We start from the raw sequence: 18,302 nt of genomic DNA, 5'->3' as shown, positions 1-18,302 counted from the left end.
AGACCTTATTTAGAGGAGCTATCACGGGGTCCAATTGTTGTGTATTTGCCCAGTGCACAAAACGCTTTCATTTACTAGTGTAAATCTTTGTAGTGGAAGCTTTATGAGAAGCCATCAGTATATTTCGAACTGCAGGGGAAAGAAGATCAGACCTGGCTAAGTAGGGAAGCGGAGCAGCCATGCTGCTAGTCTGAATTAGAGTAGCGACGGGTGGGGAGCCCCTGACGAGTGGGTCAGTAGATCCGGCTCCGGGTCCAGGATCCAGGGTTCCCGAATTCGGTGTGCCAGAAGAAAGGGAAACCAGATTTGACGAGGCCAGAATGGGGCAATGAGGATAATCGTCCTTTGCAGGTTGTTGGCTTTCTGCAGAAATTTTGCAATCAGGGGAAAAGGAGGAAAAGCGTACAGGAGACCCGGGGGCCAATCGTGAACCAGAGCGTCCCTGGGGACTTTCCCTGGAGGGGGTAATAGGGCAAAATAGCTTCTGCATTTGGTGTTCATTGGAGACGCAAACAGATCGCAGGAAGGCTGGCCCCACTTGCGAAAAATTTCCTTCGCAACTGATTGTTTGAGGGACCACTCGTGAGGTAACAGGATAGCTCTGCTCAACCTGTCCGCTATGACGTTGGATAACCCCGGGATGTGCGTTGCTATCAGAAAGCGACCCGTGGACTCCGCCCATTGCCAGATTCTCATGGCCTCTCTGCATAGCTGATAAGACCTGGTTCCCCCTTGTTTGTTTATGTACCAGACTACGGACATGTTGTCCGACTGAACTGCAATTGTCCCTAGAGGAAGAAGGGGAGCAAAGTGTTGCAACGCTAGAAACACTGCCCTCAACTCTAGAACATTGATGTGCAGATTGTACTCCAAATTGGACCATTCGCCTTGGACTGTCTGTCCCTGAAAGATGCCCCCCCACCCTATCAGGGAAGCGTCCGTGGTCACCGTAGCTGTCGGCGTGGGTAGCACAAATGGTCTTCCGCTGGAAAGATTGCAAGTCCGAAGCCACCAAGCCAGGTGTGATTTGCATATGTTTGTGTTGTGAATTTCGTGCGTCAGGGGTAACTGTTGGAACGACCATTGTGCAAACAGTAGCCATTGAAGAACTCTCATGTGCAGTCTTCCCAAGGGTATCGCAATGAGAGAAGCTGCCATGAGACCCAAAACCTTCAGAACCAGTTTCGCTGGGGATTTTGTGGATGATAGAAGAAGAGATATATGGTTTTGCAGGGAGGCTATCCTTTCTGGAGGAAGCCTTAGGATTAAGCAACGCGTATCCAATTCTGCTCCTATGAATGAGATATGCTGTGATGGCTGTAGTAAAGATTTTTCGAAATTTACGGAAATTCCGAGATGAACACAGAGTTGTAGTGTGTAATCCCTGGCCTGAATCAGTCGACGCTCGGTGGTGGCAGAAAGGAGCCAGTCGTCCAGATATGGAAACACCTGGAATCCCAGGAGTCTCAAGTGAGATGCTACCACTGCCATACATTTGGTGAAAACCCTGGGGGCTGAGGTCAGACCAAAGGGCAGGGCTCGAAACTGAAAGTGACTGGCTCCCAGCCGGAAGCGCAAGTGATCCCTGGACGCTCTGGCCATTTTGATGTGGTAGTATGCGTCCTTTAGATCTATTGAGCACATCCAGTCGTCCTTCTGTAAGAATGGAAGGATCGATTGAAGCGTGACCATTCGGAAATAGAAGTTATGTCCTTACCATAACGTTCCATGTGGAGTGTTCATCTCGCCTTTGTTCTTACACATGGGTTCGGAGCCGATCCTCAGCTCCGTGCCGGCCTCTTGCAAGCTCTGCATCGAGAAGAAGCTCGAGACAATCTAATACCCACAATCCCCCTCTGCCTTTACCTCAGATCTAGTTTGCAAGCAAACCAATCCCCAGAGAGAGCACATTCATGCTTACATCACATATGCACAGAAACAAGAGTCTATACATAACTATATATATAAAAGAACAAATAGACATATATATATATATATATATATATATATATATATATATGCCAACTATGTACACAACATCTGCAAAGGAGTAGCAGAATGCTCCCGGCCAGGCATCAAAAGAACGTTCTTCTTAAGGGCGGGAGGGTGGGAATGTAAGAACAAAGGCAAGATGAACACTCCACATGGAACGTTATGGTAAGGACATAACTTCTATATGTGATAGTGTTCAATCTCGCCGTTTGTTCTTACACATGGGTAGCGTCCCTAGCTCCTTGTTCCTGAGGAACTCACGGAAGGACGTTCTTGAGCACAGTGGAACCAAAGGTTGCTCTGTCCCTAGAAGCCTTGTCTACCTTATAATGAGAAATGAATGTATGTGGCTTAGACCAAGTAGCAGCCGCACAAATAGCATCTAGTGGTAGGCGGGCTGCATGAGCCAGAGATGTAGACACTGACCTTGTGGAATGTCCTTTGGGTTTGTGTAAGAGAGTTAGATTTGAGGAATCATAGACATAGATTATACAATCCGTTAGCCACTTAGAAAGAGTTCTTTGGTAACCGCTAGTCCTTTCCTGCTATCAGCAAAGGCCACAAAAAGTTGATCAGTTTTTCTGTGATCTTTTGTTCTATCCAAGTAAAATCTTAGTTGTCTGTGAACATCTAATTTGTGCAACATATACTCCATTTTGTTGGAGTGATTTTTGAAGAAGGTGGGTAATTCAATGGACTGATTAATATTGTTAATAGAACACACTTTAGGGAGGAAGGATGAATTAGTTCAAGAGAAACTCTGTCAGAGTGAAAGATCAAATAAGGGTGCTTGATGGAGAGAGCCTGAAGTTCAGATACTACCATGGAAGTAATGGCTACCAAAAGAGAGTCTTCCAGGACAAAAATTTTAATGGGCAAGAAGAGGCAGGTTCAAAGGGGCAACATTAATTTAGATAACAACAAGTTTAGACTCCAAGGTGACGTAGGAGATCTGACTGGTGGTCTAATATGAAAAACCCCTTTTAAAAAGGCTTTACAAAGTCTGTGGGCCATAACAGGAGCCCCACATTCTTCCACATGGAAATTTGAAATGGCAGCCAGTTGAACTCTTAGTGTAGCAGGAGAAGCACCCTGATGGAATAAGTCCGTTAAAAACTCTAATATTTTATTCAAAGGAGCTATAAAAGGATCCACTTGCTGTGTATTCTCCCAGAATACAAATCGCTTCCATTTACTAGAATATGTCTTAGTAGTGGAAGCTTTATGAGAAGCCACCAATATATTCCGAACTGCTGGCGAAAGGAGATCAGACCTGGCTAAGTTGGGAATTGGAGCAACCAAGCTGCTAGATGGAGGGACCGGAGCGCGGGATGGGGAGCCCCTGACGAGTGAGTCAATAGATCTGGCTCTGGGTCCAGAATCCAGGGTCCCCGAATGCAGTGTGTCTTCAGGAAGGGAAACCAAATTTGACGAGGCCAGAATGGGGCAATGAGGATTATTTTCCTGTGAAGGTTTCTGGCTTTCTGGAGAAACTTTGATATCAGGGGAAATGGAGGAAATGCGTACAGGAGTCCCGGGGGCCAATCGTGAATCAGTGCGTCCCTGGGGACTTCCCCTGGAGGGGGTAATAGGGCAAAGTAGCTCCTGCATTTGGCGTTCATTGGAGACGCAAACAGATCGCAGGAAGGCTGGCCCCAAGTGCGAAAAATCCTTTTCGCCACTGACTGTTTTAGGGACCACTCGTGCGGTAACAGAATTGCTCTGCTCAGCCTGTCGGCTATGACGTTGGATGACCCCGGGATGTGCGTTGCTATTAGAAAGCGACCCGTGGACTCCGCCCACTGCCAGATTCTCATGGCCTCTCTGCATAGCTGATAGGACTTGGTTCCCCCTTGTTTATGTACCAGACTACCGACATGTTGTCCGTCTGAACTGCAATAGTTCCTAGAGGAAGAAGGGGAGCAAAGTGTTGCAACGCTAGAAACACTGCCCTCAACTCTAGAACATTGATGTGCAGATTGTACTCCAAATTGGTCCATTCGCCTTGGACTGTCTGTCCCTGAAAGATGCCCCCACCCTATCAGGGAAGCGTCCGTGGTCACCGTAACTGTAGCGTGGGTAGCACAAATGGTCTCCCTTGGAAAGGTTGCACGTTGAAGCCACCAGTTTAGATGTGTCTTGCATGTTTTCGTTATAAGAATCTCGTGTGTTAGAGGTAGTTGTTGAAACGACCATTGTGCAAACAGCAGCCATTGTAGGACTCTCATGTGCAGCCTTCCCAAGGGTATTGCAATAAGGGAGGCTGACATGAGTCCCAAAACCTTCAGTACCAGTTTTGCTGGAGATTTCCTTGACAAAAGTAGAAGACGTATGTGAGTCTGAAGTGATAATATCCTTTCTGGGGGAAGTCTTAGAATTAACTGACTTGTGTTTAATTCTGCTCCTATGAACAAGATATTTTGTGATGGCTGAAGCAAGGATTTTCCAAGTTTACGGAAATCCCTAGGTGAACACACAGTTGAAGGGTAAAGTCCCTGGCCTGTAATAGTTGACGCTGGGTGGTGGCAGAAAGGAGCCAGTCGTCCAGATATGGAAACACCTGGAATCCTTGGCGTCTCAAGTGAGACGCTACCACTGCCATGCATTTGGTGAAGACCCTGGGGGCTGAGGTCAGACCAAAGGGCAGGGCTCGAAATTGAAAGTGACTGGCCCCCAGCCGGAAGCGCAAATGATCTCTGGATGCCCTGGCCATTTTGATGTGGTAGTATGCATCTTCTAGATCTATTGAGCACATCCAGTCGTCCTTCTGTAAGAATGGAAGGATCGATTGAAGCGTGACCATTCGGAACTTTTCTTTCCTGACGAAGGTATTGAGGTAGCTTAGGTCCAGGATGGGCCTCCAGTCCCCTGTTTGCTTTGGAACTAAAAAGAACCTTGAGTAAGTCCCGAATCCTTGCTGGTCCGCTGGGACTGGTTGGATGACTCTTTTTCTAGCAGCTTTGAAATTTCTATAGCTGCTGGCTCTCGCAGATGGGGCGGTACATCTGGGAGTCTTTTCTTTGGAATGGGATGGGATAGAAAGGGTATATTGTAACCTCTGGTAACCACGCTTTTTACCCACTTGTCTGTAGATATGTTTTGCCAGGCCTGAGGGTATAAAGCTAAGCGACCCCCGACTGCCTCCAGAGCAGGACAGTCGGGCCTCCTCTCAGGAGTGCTGGAAAGGTTTACCAGGGAGTGTATCCCTGTCACCTTGATGTTGCGGACCCACTCTGCCGCCTGGGCGGCGTCTTCCACCTCTGCCCCCTCCTCTGCCTCTAGAGGGGGCATCTCCCTGTGTGCCTGGGAAAGATCCTTGGGGTTTTCGAAACCACATTTTTCCACCACGTTGCCCTTTGGGGTACGGTCTGGTTGGGGTGGAAAAATGGACTCCGACAGCAGACAGAGTCTTTCCCTCCTGTTCACACCGGGTAAGGGTCTCCTTTACTTTGGGGCCAAAGAGAGTGGCACCGTCAAATGGGGCGTTAGTAAAGGAAGACTTGAAGGCTTCCGCAAAGGAACATAAGCGCATCCAGGATTGTCTGCGAAGAGCAATCGCTGAAGCTGCTGCCCTACTCGAACCTTCGCCGCGAGGAAATCAGCCTCATGGACGAGTTCACAATGGATGTAAGGGTATTAAGTTGCACTGTCACTTTCTCTGAGACAGCCGCATCTGTAGTACCCTGGAGGGTATCTCCCAACTCTTTGACTAGATCCCTCTGTAGACGTGTAAAATGGGTCAAATAGTTCAGGGATCGCATGGAAAAAGCCGCTGAACTAAAAATGCGCTTCCGTACCTATCCATCGTCCTAGAATCTTTATTAGGGGATGGACAGATGAGGAAGACTCTGACATCTCCTTTTCGTGGCCGCTGCCACCACCATAGCGTCCACTGGAACTCCTTTCGTTAAGTAGGTCTTGTCCTGAGGTGCCGTGATGTATTTATTGGGTTTCCTTGGGACTGGTTCCACTGTGTCAGGAGCCTCCCACGCCCTTCGAGCAATTAGTTCCATTAATTCGTCGAAGGGAGGAGTGACCCAGGAGGAAGAAGGGCGAGCACCAAATGCCTTCAGCAAAACTGACTCATCCTCAGAAGGGGGAAGGGACTGCCAGTCACCTCTCTGTTTCAGGATCTCCAATATGTCCGAAAAAGAGACATCTTCTGAAGGTGACTTAGGGGACCCTTCTGACTCATCTAAGTCAGTATCAGATGTCAAGGATTCTTGTGGAGAATCCAAGTGTCTCCTCTTACACAATCTTTTCCTAGGGACTTCTTCGTGGGGAGCATCCGAGGAAGCCTCCGAGGAAGAGGGGGCACCCTCCAGGGGTGGCTGAGACACTGGTGCCCGACGCTTGGATGTGGCCGTGGGTGCAGAGGAGGATAACGGCCCTTTATGGGGAGGAGAGGTTGCTTCCACTGATGTGGTTGCCTGGGTAGACAACACCTTCCTCATTAGGTCGAACGCCCCCGGGTCCCGCATCGAAGAATCTCCCGGTTCCGAAGAAATGGGAAGAATCCCCGACACAGGCACCGAAGGCATCGACCCCGAGGACGGAGCCGAATCGATCCGCACCGAGGCCCCGAGGGGGAGAGTCGGAACCGAAACGTCGGTTCGACTCTCGGCCCCGGAACCAAGGACAGATCGTCGGCTCCGAGACTCCGGTATCGGGTCCGACGGAGTCGAGGTGAGAGGAACAGACCGAGAAAAAGACGGTTCTGGACCCGAGGGCTCCACAATCAGAAGATCAGCCTCTTCCGGCTCCAAAGACTGAACAGGTCTCGGAGGAGGAATGGATGGAGACACTGGGAGGCCTTCAAGTTTCGACACCAACTGGGTGGAAACCAAAATAAGTTTGGACAGGGCCGAATGCTCCAATAACTTCTGCACCACACGATCCACATCGATATCAGAGAGTTTGGAAGAAGAGCGGGTCGAAGGAACCGAAGACGGAGCCGACCTCAATAAGGTCGAAGGAGGGAGCTCCATCACCGGTTCCAAGACTCGAGGCTCAGGAACCAATACCAGTTGAACACTCGGCCCCAAAGTCTGTGGAACCGGTGATCTAACTTTTGCTGAAGAGCTCGGAGCCGATGACTTGGGCTCCGACGTCTTCGATTCCTTAGAGGATTTCGATGCCTGGTCAGAAGCATCCAGAGCCTCCTGAAAAGAAGGTTTTAATAAACCTCTGTCCATGAGTTTCCTGCGCCTATCTGTCATGACCCTCCCACTAAAAGAGTGACAGATAGAACAGTCCTCTTGCAAGTGGAGAGGGCCAAGGCAGTAGATGCAGGAACTATGGTTGTCAGTCAGTGACATTTTCTGGCCACACTGACAACGCTTAAATCCTGATTTTACCTTATCAGACATTTTACAAGAAAAAGACAAGTCCAGTAATATAGTCAAATCCGAGAAAAAAGTGTCAAATCCGGTTTAAATGTCAAATCCTTTTTAAATGTAAGAAGGGTTGTAGGCCCCGAAAAACTCTAACCGATAAATAAGATTAACGGTACCGAGAATTTAAGCCACTCGACACACAATCACTCACTATATCAAGATATATCAAATAGAACAAAAAAATCCAATAAAATATAACAAATTAAGTTATATCTTAACTTTAGATGCTCGAGCTAGCTCCCAGCGATGCGAACGCAGCAGCGGCAAACTAGATCTGAGGTAAAGGCAGAGGGGGATTGTGGGTATTAGACTGTCTCAAGCTTCTTCTCGATGCAGAGCTTGCAAGAGGCCGGCACGGAGCCGAGGATCGGCTCCGAACCCATGTGTAAGAACAAACGGCGAGATTGAACACTATCACATCTTTTCTTTCCTGATGAAGGTGTTGAGTTTGCTTAGGTCCAGAATTGGCCTCCAGTCCCCTGTCTTTTTTGGAACTAAAAAGAACCTTGAGTAAGTTCCTAATCCTCTTTGGTCCGCTGGGACTGGTTGGATGACTCTTTTTTCTAGCAGCTTTGAAATTTCTATAGCTGCAGGGCCTCGCAGATGGGGCGGTACATCTGGGAGTCTTCCCTGCGGAATTGGGGGCAATAGGAAGGGAATTCTGTAACCTCTGGTAACAATGCTTTTTAACCAATTGTCTGTTGTAAGACTTTGCCAGGCCTGAGGGCATAAAGCTAAGCGACCCCTGACTGCCTCCAGAGCAGGACAGTCGGGCCTCCTCTCAGGAGTGCTGGAAAGTTTTCCCGGGGAGCGTATCCCTGTCACCTTGGTTTTGCGGACCCCCTCTGCCGCCAGGGCAACGTCTTCCACCTCTGCCCCCTCCTCTGCCTCTAGAGGGGGCATCACCCTGTGTGCCTGGGAAAGAGCCTTGGGGTTTTCGAAACCACATTTTTCCACCACGTTGCCCTTTGGGGTACGGTCTGGATGGGGTGGAAAACGGACTCCGACAGCAGACAGAGTCTTTCCCTCTTGCTCACACCGGGTAAGGGTCTCCTTTACTTTGGGGCCAAAGAGAGTGGCACCATCAAATGGGGCGTTAGTAAAGGAAGACTTGAAGGCTTCCGCAAAGGAACATAAGCGCATCCAGGATTGTCTACGAAGAGCAATCGCTGAAGCCGCTGCCCTACTCGACCCTTCGGCTGCGTATGAGATCAGCCTCATGGACGAGTTTGCAATAGATGTAAGGGTATTGAGATGTGCTGTAACTTTCTCCGAGACAGCAGCATCTGTAGTACCCTGGAGGGTATCTCCCAACTCTTTGATTAGATCCCTCTGTAACCGTGTGAAGTGGGTCAAATAGTTCAGGGATCGCATAGAAAAAGCCGCTGAACTAAAAATGCGCTTCCCATACCTATCCATAGTCCTAGAATCTCTGTTAGGCGGATGGACAGATGAGGAAGATTCAGACATCTCCTTTTTCGTGGCCGCTGCCACCACCATAGCGTCCACTGGAACTCCCTTTGTTAGATAAGCCTTATCTTGGGGGGCAGTAATATATTTATTAGGCTTTCTAGGGACTGGCTCCACCATGTCAGGTGCCTCCCACGCCCTTCGAGCAATCAATTCCATAAATTCGTTGAAGGGCGGAGTGACCCAGGAGGAGGAAGGGCGAGCACCGAATGCCTTCAGCAAGACTGACTCATCCTCAGAAGGGGGTAGGGATTGCCAATCACCTTTCTGTTTTAGGATCTCCAGGATGTCAGAAAAGGAGACATCCTCTGAGGGTGATTTTGGGGACCCTTCTGACTCATCCAAGTCAGTGTCCGATGTCAAGGATTCTTGTGGAGAATCCAAGTGTCTCCTCTTACACAATCTTTTCCTCGGAACTTCTTCGGGGGGGGGCATCCGATGAAGCCTCCGAGGAAGAGGGGGCACCCTCTAGGGGTGGCTGGGACACTGGTGCTTGACGCTTAGATGTAGCCATGGGTGCAGAGGAGGATAGCGGGCCTTTATGGGAAGGAGAAGCTGTTTCTGCTGAAGTGGTTGTGTGAGTAGACAACACCTTCCTCATGAGGTCGAAGGCTCCCGGGTCCCGAATCGAGGTATCCCCAGGTTCCGAAGAAATCGGAGGAATCCCCGAAACAGGCACCGAAGGCATCGACCCCGAGGACGGAGCCGAGTCGATCCGAGCCGAGGCTCCGAGAGGGAGCGTCGGAACCGAAACATCGGTCCGACTCTCAGTCCCGGATCCAAGGATGGATCTTCGGCTCCGAGACTCCGGTACTAGGTCCGACGGAGTCGAGGTGAACGGTGCCGACCGAGAAAAAGACGGTTCCGGCACCGAGGGCTCCACAATCATCAGATCAGCTTCTCCCGGCTCCGAAGACTGGATAGGCCTCGGAGGAGGAACAGGTGGCGATAAGGGAAGGCCTTCGAGTCTCGACACCAACTGGGAGGAGACAGAGATGAGTTTGGACAAGGCCGTATTCTCCATCAATTTCTGCACCACGCGGTCTACATCGGTGTCGGAGAGGGGCCTGGAAGAACGTGTTGAAGGAATCGAAGACGGAGCCGACCTCAAAAGAACTGGAGGAGGAAGCTCCGTCACCGGTTCCAAGACTCGAGGCTCGGTAACTGACAACAGTTCGACACTCGGCCCCGAAGTCTGTGGAACCGGTGAGCGAACTTTAAATGAAGAGCTCGGAGCCGATGACATGGGCTCCAACGTCTTCGATTCTTTCGAGGATTTAGATGTCTGGTCTGATGCATCCAGAGCCTCTTGGAATGCAGGCTTCAAAAGGCCCCTATCCATAAGTTTCCTGCGCCTATCTGTCATGACCCTTCCACTGAAAGAATGGCAGATGGAGCAGTCTTCCTGCAGATGGAGAGGGCCAAGACAGTAGACGCAGGAACTATGATTATCCGTGACAGACATTTTCTGTCCACATTGGCACCTTTTGAAGCCTGATTTAGCCTTTTCAGACATGATACAAAAGTCAAATCCAGGTATAAGAGAAAAGCCAGTACAAAATGTCAAATCCAGTAAAGAATTGTCAAAGCCAGTAAAAATTGTCAATCCTGTAAAGTAGTCAAATCCTATAGACAAATCAGTAAAAGTTAAAGGGTGGGGTAGGCCCCGAGGGAATAAACTTTAAGAAGTATATAGAAACTATATACGGAACCGAGAAACCCTCGATACACTACTCACACACACACAGTCAAACTTTAAAGAGAATTTTTATATCCAAAAAATATAAGAAATAATTAATCTTAGCTTGAGGTGGTCCGAGCTCATCAAAGGTGATGCGAACGTTGCAGCGGCAAACTAGATCTGAGGTAAAGGCAGAGGGGGATTGTGGGAGTTAGGTTGGTCTCGAGCTTCTTCTCGATGCAGAGCTTTGCCAAGCGGCCGACATGGAGCCGAGGATCGGCTCCGAACCCAGGTGTAAGAACAAACGGCGAGATTGAACACTCTCACATCACTTGGAATCCAAGATGTCTCAAGTGAGCTGTCACTATGCCATGCATTTGGTGAACAACCTGGGGGCTGTGGTGAGATCAAAGGGCAGAGCACGAAATTGGTAATGACTGGCTCCCAGCTGGAAGCGTAAATGACTCCTCAATGCTCTGTCCATTTTTATGTGGTAGTATGCATCTTGGAGGTTTATGGAGCACATCCAACTGTCTTTCCCTAACAGAAGGAGTATAGACTGCAGTGTTAGGAACTTGGACTTCCTCATTGATTTGTTTAATTTGCTGAGATCCAAAATGGGCCTCCAGTCCCCTGTTCACTTTGGCACTAAAAAGAATCTGGAGTAAGTCCCGAATCCTATCTGGTCTGCGTGGATGGTTGGATGACTCTCTTTTGAAACAACTTTTGAACTTCTATAGTTGCTTGATCTCTGTGATTGGGTGGAACATCTGGGATTTTCTTGGTGGTGTGAGGTGGAAAAGAGAAGGGTATGGAGTATCCTCTGGAGATTATTCTTTGTACGCACTTGTCTTGGGTGATGTCGTGCCAGGCTTCTGGATACAAAGATAAGCGACCCCCGACTGGTTCCAGAGAAGCGTAGTCAGGCCCAACTTCAGCAGCGCTGATAAGGACGGCCACGAAAGGAATCACGGCCACCCTGTTATTGCGAACCCGCCCTGCCTCTAGGGCGACGTCTACCATTACTTCCTCCTCCTCTGCCTCTGCAGGAATCGCCCTGTGCATCTGGAAAAAATCTCTGAGATTTCTTGAACCACATTTTCCCACCTCTCTGAACCTTAGGGTATGGTCTAGAAGGGATGGAAAAACGTACTCCCACTGCAGAGAGAGTTTGCCCTTCCTGCTCACACCTGGTGAGTGTATCTTTTACCTTTGTTCCAAACAGAGAGGAACCGTCAAAGGGGGCATCGGTAAAAGTAGATTTGAAGGGCTCTGCAAAGTTACGTAAATGCATCTATAAGTGTCTCCTATGGGAAACTCCTGAACCCACTGCCATACTCGCTCCATCTGCTGCATAAGATATCAGCCTCATGGAGAAGTTAACAATGGAGTTTAAGGTGGACAACTGAACAGTAACCTTCTCAGGAACTCCTGATAATGTACGTTGGAGAGTATCTCCTAGTTCCTTTAGGAGATCTCTTTGAAGTCTAGTAAAATGGGTGAGGTAATTCAGCGATCTGAGCATAAATGTCACTGAAGAGAAGATATGCGTCCTGTATCTATCCATCGTTCGAGACTCCTTGTTCAGTGAATGGACAGATGAAGAAGTCTCCGCTAGTTGCTTCTTTATGGCTGCAGCCACCACCATGGCATCTACAGGCACACCTTTAGTCAAAAACTCTTTCTCTTTGGGGGCTGAAAGAAATTTGTTGGGCCTTCTGGGGACTGGTTCCATGGTATCAGGAGTTTCCCACACCTTTCGACTAACTAGATCCAAAAGCTCATCGATAGGTGGAGACACCAAAGAGGCTGAAGGTTGAGACCCGAAAGCCTTCAGGTACACTGACTCCTCATCAGAAGGAGTGACAGTGGGCCAGCCGCCTCTCTGTTTCAGGATCTCTAGGATATCTACAAAGGAGATATCAGAGGACGACCTAGGGGACCCTTCTGACTCCTCGAGGTCAGTGTCAGAGGTGATGGACTCATCAGGGGAGTCTACATGCTTCCTCTTGCAAGTTCTCTTCCAAGGAGGCTCTTCAGAAGGGTATTCTGGGGAGGTCTCGGAAGACTGGGGGCCACCCAATGGGAGCTCCTGAGGCTGTGGGTCTCTGCTGCCAAGAGAGAGAGATGGTGCTGAGACAGAGGTCGGAGCTTGAGGGGGAAGAGCATTGGTACCCTTGTGTGGGAGCTGAAGACCTAGACAGCATGCTCCTCATCATCTGGAAGGCAGATCTCCCTGGCTCCGAGGACACTCCCAGTTCTGAGGAAGCGGAAGTAGCCCTCGGCTCCAAAGGGATCGGCTCCAGGACAGATGTAAGATCCGAGCTCAGCCAAGCCGATGCACCGAGAGGTAGGCTCGGAACCGAAGAAGTCCAGGTCCAAGCGTCCCTGTCACACACAAGGATGGCGCCAAAGGTGTCGGAGCGGAACTTGGCTCCGAGACAGACATGAGAGGTGCTGGAACTGAAGGTTCCACAACAAGTGGCACCGATACCTCTGGCTCCAAAGGACCAACATGGCTCGGAGGAAAAACAAAAACAGGGAGTATGGCCTTAGACGGCTCCGGAACCGATTGGGTCAGAGCCGGCAACAAATTAGCTAGTGCCGACGACTTCAAGAGTCTAAGCACTACTCTCTCTACATCATCTTCAGAAAGACTCTTGGAGGATCTGGAAGATAAGGTAGGTTGACCTAGATCTCTGCCAAAATGGGAGATCTGAGAATTGGGGAGACCGGTAATAATTCTCTAGACTGGCTTTGAGGTAAATGTTCAGTAGTCGGCTCCAAAAAACTTGGGGCCGACACTGGAGTGTAGATATCGATAAACTCGACCGGCTCCGAGGACACTGGAGCCAAAGAGGTAGAAGGTTTGTCCAATTTTGAGATTTTCTGAGGAGATCCAGATAAATTAATCTGTGTGGGAGAATGTCTCTTGGCCAACTTGACCTTCTCTTTTTTAGAAGGAGATCTTTAATGTGATGATGAAGAGCTGGCTAGATCCTCCTCAAACGAAGGCTTAAGAAGACCTTTCAGGATCAATTTGCTCTTCCTTTCCTGGAGAACTCGGGAACTGAAGGAGTGACAGAAGGAACATGTTTCCTGAAGATGTATGGCACCAAGACAGTCAACACAATTACTATGTCCATCAGTTATTGACATTTTTGAGAGCATTTAAGACACTTCTTAAAACCCAAAGGTTTATGATCCTTAGACTCTTTAGACATGTTTTCACTAACACAAACAGGAAGGAAAAGCAGGAAGAGAGGACAAGGTCCTCTAACTTAAACGGGCCTAGCCCTGCAAGAATCACTGCACACAAGGAAAAACAACAGAGGACTAGGTCCTCTAACTTAAAACGGGCCTAGGCCTGCCAAGGAAACAATGCCAGAGAAGGTAATAGAGGACTAGGTCCTCTAATTTAAATGGACCTAGCCATAAACAAAGAAGAAGCTATGTCAAGAATTTGCTACAAAAATTACAAAATTCAACAACACGTTAACTACTAGCCAATAAGAATTAGTAAAGAAACTGGACACAGCTATCAATTATATAGTACTACTCTAGTGAAAAATTCAGTATTAGAAAAGGTCTTAACCCAAACACGGACCTGCGCTAAAATGTGTAAATATAGCAAAAAAACTAGCACACCAAACAAAGGGATACCACTCAGGGAACAAAAGGGGCCTGTGGAAGCAACGGCCAACAAATTCTCAGTAATAACTTTGCAAATCTTGAAGAACACACTACTATTTTATATCTATAATAACAACGACTAAGCTATATAAACTAAGCTAATACTATTAAGAAAAAACTATCACTATGAACAATAATAATGATGAAAAATCCAACTTAGCCACATCCAAGAAAGAGAGCACTTCTGAACTCGTAGACACGGCAAACATGATCTGTGGATTCTTACTAGTGCACTATAGGATACCTACCTTGCCACGAGCCAACTGAGAGACTTCGAGCTTTGTAATTGGCAGAGTCGGAGCCGAGAACTGGCTCCGAACCCATATGTAAGAATGAAGGCGAGATAGGACTACAGAACATGAATTATTGGGCACCTTCGATCTAGCTCCTCTGCGTTGGATCTAGAAGCAACATACATGGTGCCTGAGGCCCTAAATGTTCGTAAACTGGTTTCATTCTCTTCATTGGATGGTGTAGCTGTAATATCGTGTGACGTTATGGTGGATTGGGAGATCTGTGGCTTCCTCTTATCACCTCCTTCCTCTGAGGTTAAGGTGGAACGCACATATCTCCTGGTCAGTAGATTGAATACGTGGATGAGTAGTGTTGGTTTCCTTTGGCCATGTAAAAATATTTTCTTTCAGAAAATCTTGATAATCCCTCTGCATTTTTTTTTACATTTGATGCACTGTAACTTCGCATCACAGTTAGTTATAACACAATACAGGTATTTGCTTTTAGCCTGATGCCGCTCCTTCTTAAACTTCGTTTCCATCTCTCTCTGCCTAGTTTCCACGGATCTCACTAATTCCTTCTCTACATGGATAGAGAATTTGTTTAGTAGGTGGATATAAGAGAAGCTTGTCTCTAAATTAAGCTGCTGCCACTTTGCTAACAGTGTAGGGATTACTCACCATAAGTAGGCATGAACACTCGCATGCCTTGAGGAACTATCTTGTGATGTAGACAAGCCTCGAAATGTAGTCCCTGCCATTGGAGATGTTTCAGTTTATATAAATTTCTTTCCAAGGTAGTAATGAGGTCCAAAAAAGCAAGTCACCTTCTTCCTCATCTGCATCCTCAGGTACAGAGCCATTATAGTGCACAAGATTTACATTCAGCAGAGGGTTACTCTCCATGGCAGTAAACTGTTTAAGCATATCAGTATTAGATGCTGAAGGTAGACAGTGTAGCTCTATGTCCTCTGCATATTTTTCAGTTGTGTGTGCAAGGTCCCACCAAAACAAGAAAATCCAAAAAAGCTAAAAATGGGGGTTTAAGCACTAAAGGTTGAATATCCAACAAGCAAGATGGATTGAAATAAAAGACTTCGAACCACCACGCTGTAAAAGCACCAACCATTTATTAAAACACACAACGTAAGCACTATCGGATTAGAAACCCTTCTTCAGACAACTCATAATACATTGAAACAACTTTTAAAATACACAGTGACCAATCACAGTCAATACTGGACCTTCTTCATTTTGAAGGCGGGTTTAATGGGAATGACCCAATTCATTCCTGGGGGGGGGGGGGTGTCTATCTGCACTCATTTCTATTATCCATTTACTTTCATAATTACTTTGTTAAATTGCCTATATCGCCCCCTCTCCTGGATAGTTTAACTGTTTGTAACACCATAAAGTCAAAAGTATGCCCATTGTGTTTATTTATATGCTGGTATAAAGCATTGTGGATGTTACCTGTACGCATTGCTGATAGATGTTGCAGTATTCTGTTTTTTAATTTACAACTGGTTTTGCCCACATAGAACAAATAGCAGTCCTTACACTGGGCTAAATATATAACATCTGTAGTGTGACAGTCTGCATACAAAGCCAAAGAATACTGTTTATTAGCAGCAGGGTGAGTAAATAAATTGTTTTTCCTAATACTGCAGTGTTTGCAAGGAAAGGTACCTGCCCTCAAAATGAGGAGGGTCCAATATTGACTGTGACTGGTCACTGTGTATTTTAAAAGTTGTTTCAACGTATTGTGAGTTGTCTGAATAAGGTTTTCTAACCCAAAAGTGCTTACGTTGTGTGTTTTAATAAATGGTTGGTGCTTTTACAGCATGGCGGTTCAAAGTCTTTTATTTAATTCTGTATTGCTTGTTGGAAATTCGAGCCTTTAGTGCTTAAGGCCCCATTTTTGGCTTTTTTGGAATTTTTTTAGTTTAAGGGTGTGCACACTTATACAACCAGCGTATTGTATGTTTTTTTTATTTTTTATATTTTTCCCTCTAACAGATGCTTGTTTTTCAATTGAATTGTACAGGTTATAGGTCACATTAAAGGTGGGAAAAGTTTTGAAATAATTTATTGTGGTCTCATTTTTTATATCACAAAAACCTGGCATTTTAACAGGGGTGTGTATACTTTTTATATCCACTGTATAAGTAATATTCCTTGCTGAAAAATGATTATCTCTCCCAGAATTTTCTTAAGCTCCATTACAGCAGTTTTAGGTGGAATATAAATACATGCCAGTGTAATCCTACTCCCTTGCCAGTAGCCCCTTAGCACTAAAAATCTGCCATTATTTTCTATCTTCTTCTATTACTATTGGAGCTCTTCTTGCAATTAATACAAGTAGTCCTCTTTTCCTTTGTCCCAGGTATTCCACAAAATAACCATCCTGAAAACCTTTCTTTATCAAATTCACATTTTCATTTATTTCTGTGTCTCCTGTAACATAGCTATTTGCACTCTACAATTTTTAATGTAGCTCAGTACTCTTTCATTTTTGTATTTATCTGTAAGACCATTGACATTTAAAGACATTACAGAAAGCATCACTGTATTAAAAAGTTAATATTCCCACCTTTTATGTACAACACCTTTTTGTTAAATGTCTAGTTCCAGCTTTTGCGTTACATGCGTACAATGCTTGGCAGGTTGAACTTTTATACAATCATTTTTTGTCAAATCCATTTGAGCCTATGTCACATCTTACAAAACTTTTTATTTTATTGAAAGCCCTCAAACTAAAAAACAAACACAACTGTAATACCCCCTAAATCTGATTAACTTAATACTAACACACAAAACTACGTACATCTTCAAATAGTGAAGTTTTACCTGCCCAAAAGGAACAAAAGTCCCAAACTGACAGCCACGCTCACAAACTTGGGTTACCCTAAAAGAAAAGTTAAGCATGCTAGAATGCATGCTGCAGCCTGTGCTTCTACTAAGTGCTAATTGGTTTTGTCTTAGCTTTATAGCTCTCCCAGTTGGGAAAACCCTGAATGCTTTCATAAAACATTATGCCCTAGCCAAATTCTCTCTTCTTTTTCCTCAGCCAATCACTCTCCACCAGACTGTAGTCAGGTTCTCTTTATCAGATTGTCTCCATTGAGGCAGGAGAACCAGACAACCAGTTTCTCTGTATCAGACTGTCTCCATGGAAACTTGAAGATAAGCTGCACCACTGCTACTAAGCAAACATATATTTGCTAGAAAAAAAGCCTCATAATATTCAATATTTTTTCTCATTTACTTGCCCTTGCTTAAAACTTGTTACCAAATCAATCTAAGGTCCTAGTCCAGTCATTCCCTACCCAAGAATGAGAAAAAGCACATTGCTTTTTCTCGTTATACTTTTTAACCAGGCTTTTTCTTTTATATTGCAGTATCTACATTGATTAAAACTGAACAAGAAGAAAGGGAGAAGAAAGAAAGAAAAGAAAGAACAGTAGCACCTGTTTACAATCCCTATTACACTTAAAATAACTGAAAAACTTTACTTTATAGCATGTAACGAAAACCACACCCCATAAAAAATAGTACAATATGAAAAAAAATCTATACTTATGATTAACTTTCTTCCTTCCCCTCCCCAAATCACTTTTATGAACATTAATGACATGAAGTAAGGCAATGGGCTCACTTGGCCCAGTGGACTTTCCAAGTAAACCAATGTCAAATATGCCTTCGAGTCCACGAAAAGTCCAAAATAATTCTGAAAAAGTCCAGTGTTTTCAGATTTTCTTCTGTCATATTACTGGTTTTATTCCTGTTCATCTCCATCACCCAAATCCTCTCTTTGCTACATTTCCAACATACTCT

The 18,302-nt window shown here is 46.1% G+C and overlaps 1 protein-coding gene across 2 annotated transcripts in view; it reads right to left on the bottom strand.

Moving 5' to 3' along the window:
• HECTD4 (HECT domain E3 ubiquitin protein ligase 4) overlaps positions 1 to 18,302 on the bottom strand; it is a 5,422,508-nt gene that overhangs the window by 1,143,920 nt on the left and 4,260,286 nt on the right. The gene's annotated exons all lie outside the window — the stretch shown is intronic.

The sequence above is a fragment of the Protopterus annectens genome, chromosome 4.part0 (genome assembly GCF_019279795.1).
Source record: "Protopterus annectens isolate FY-2018-M chromosome 4.part0, PAN1.0, whole genome shotgun sequence".
Lineage (NCBI taxonomy): Eukaryota > Metazoa > Chordata > Ceratodontiformes > Protopteridae > Protopterus > Protopterus annectens.
The sequence above is the reverse complement of the archived record's forward strand: the minus strand, read 5'-3'. Positions and strand labels throughout refer to the sequence as shown.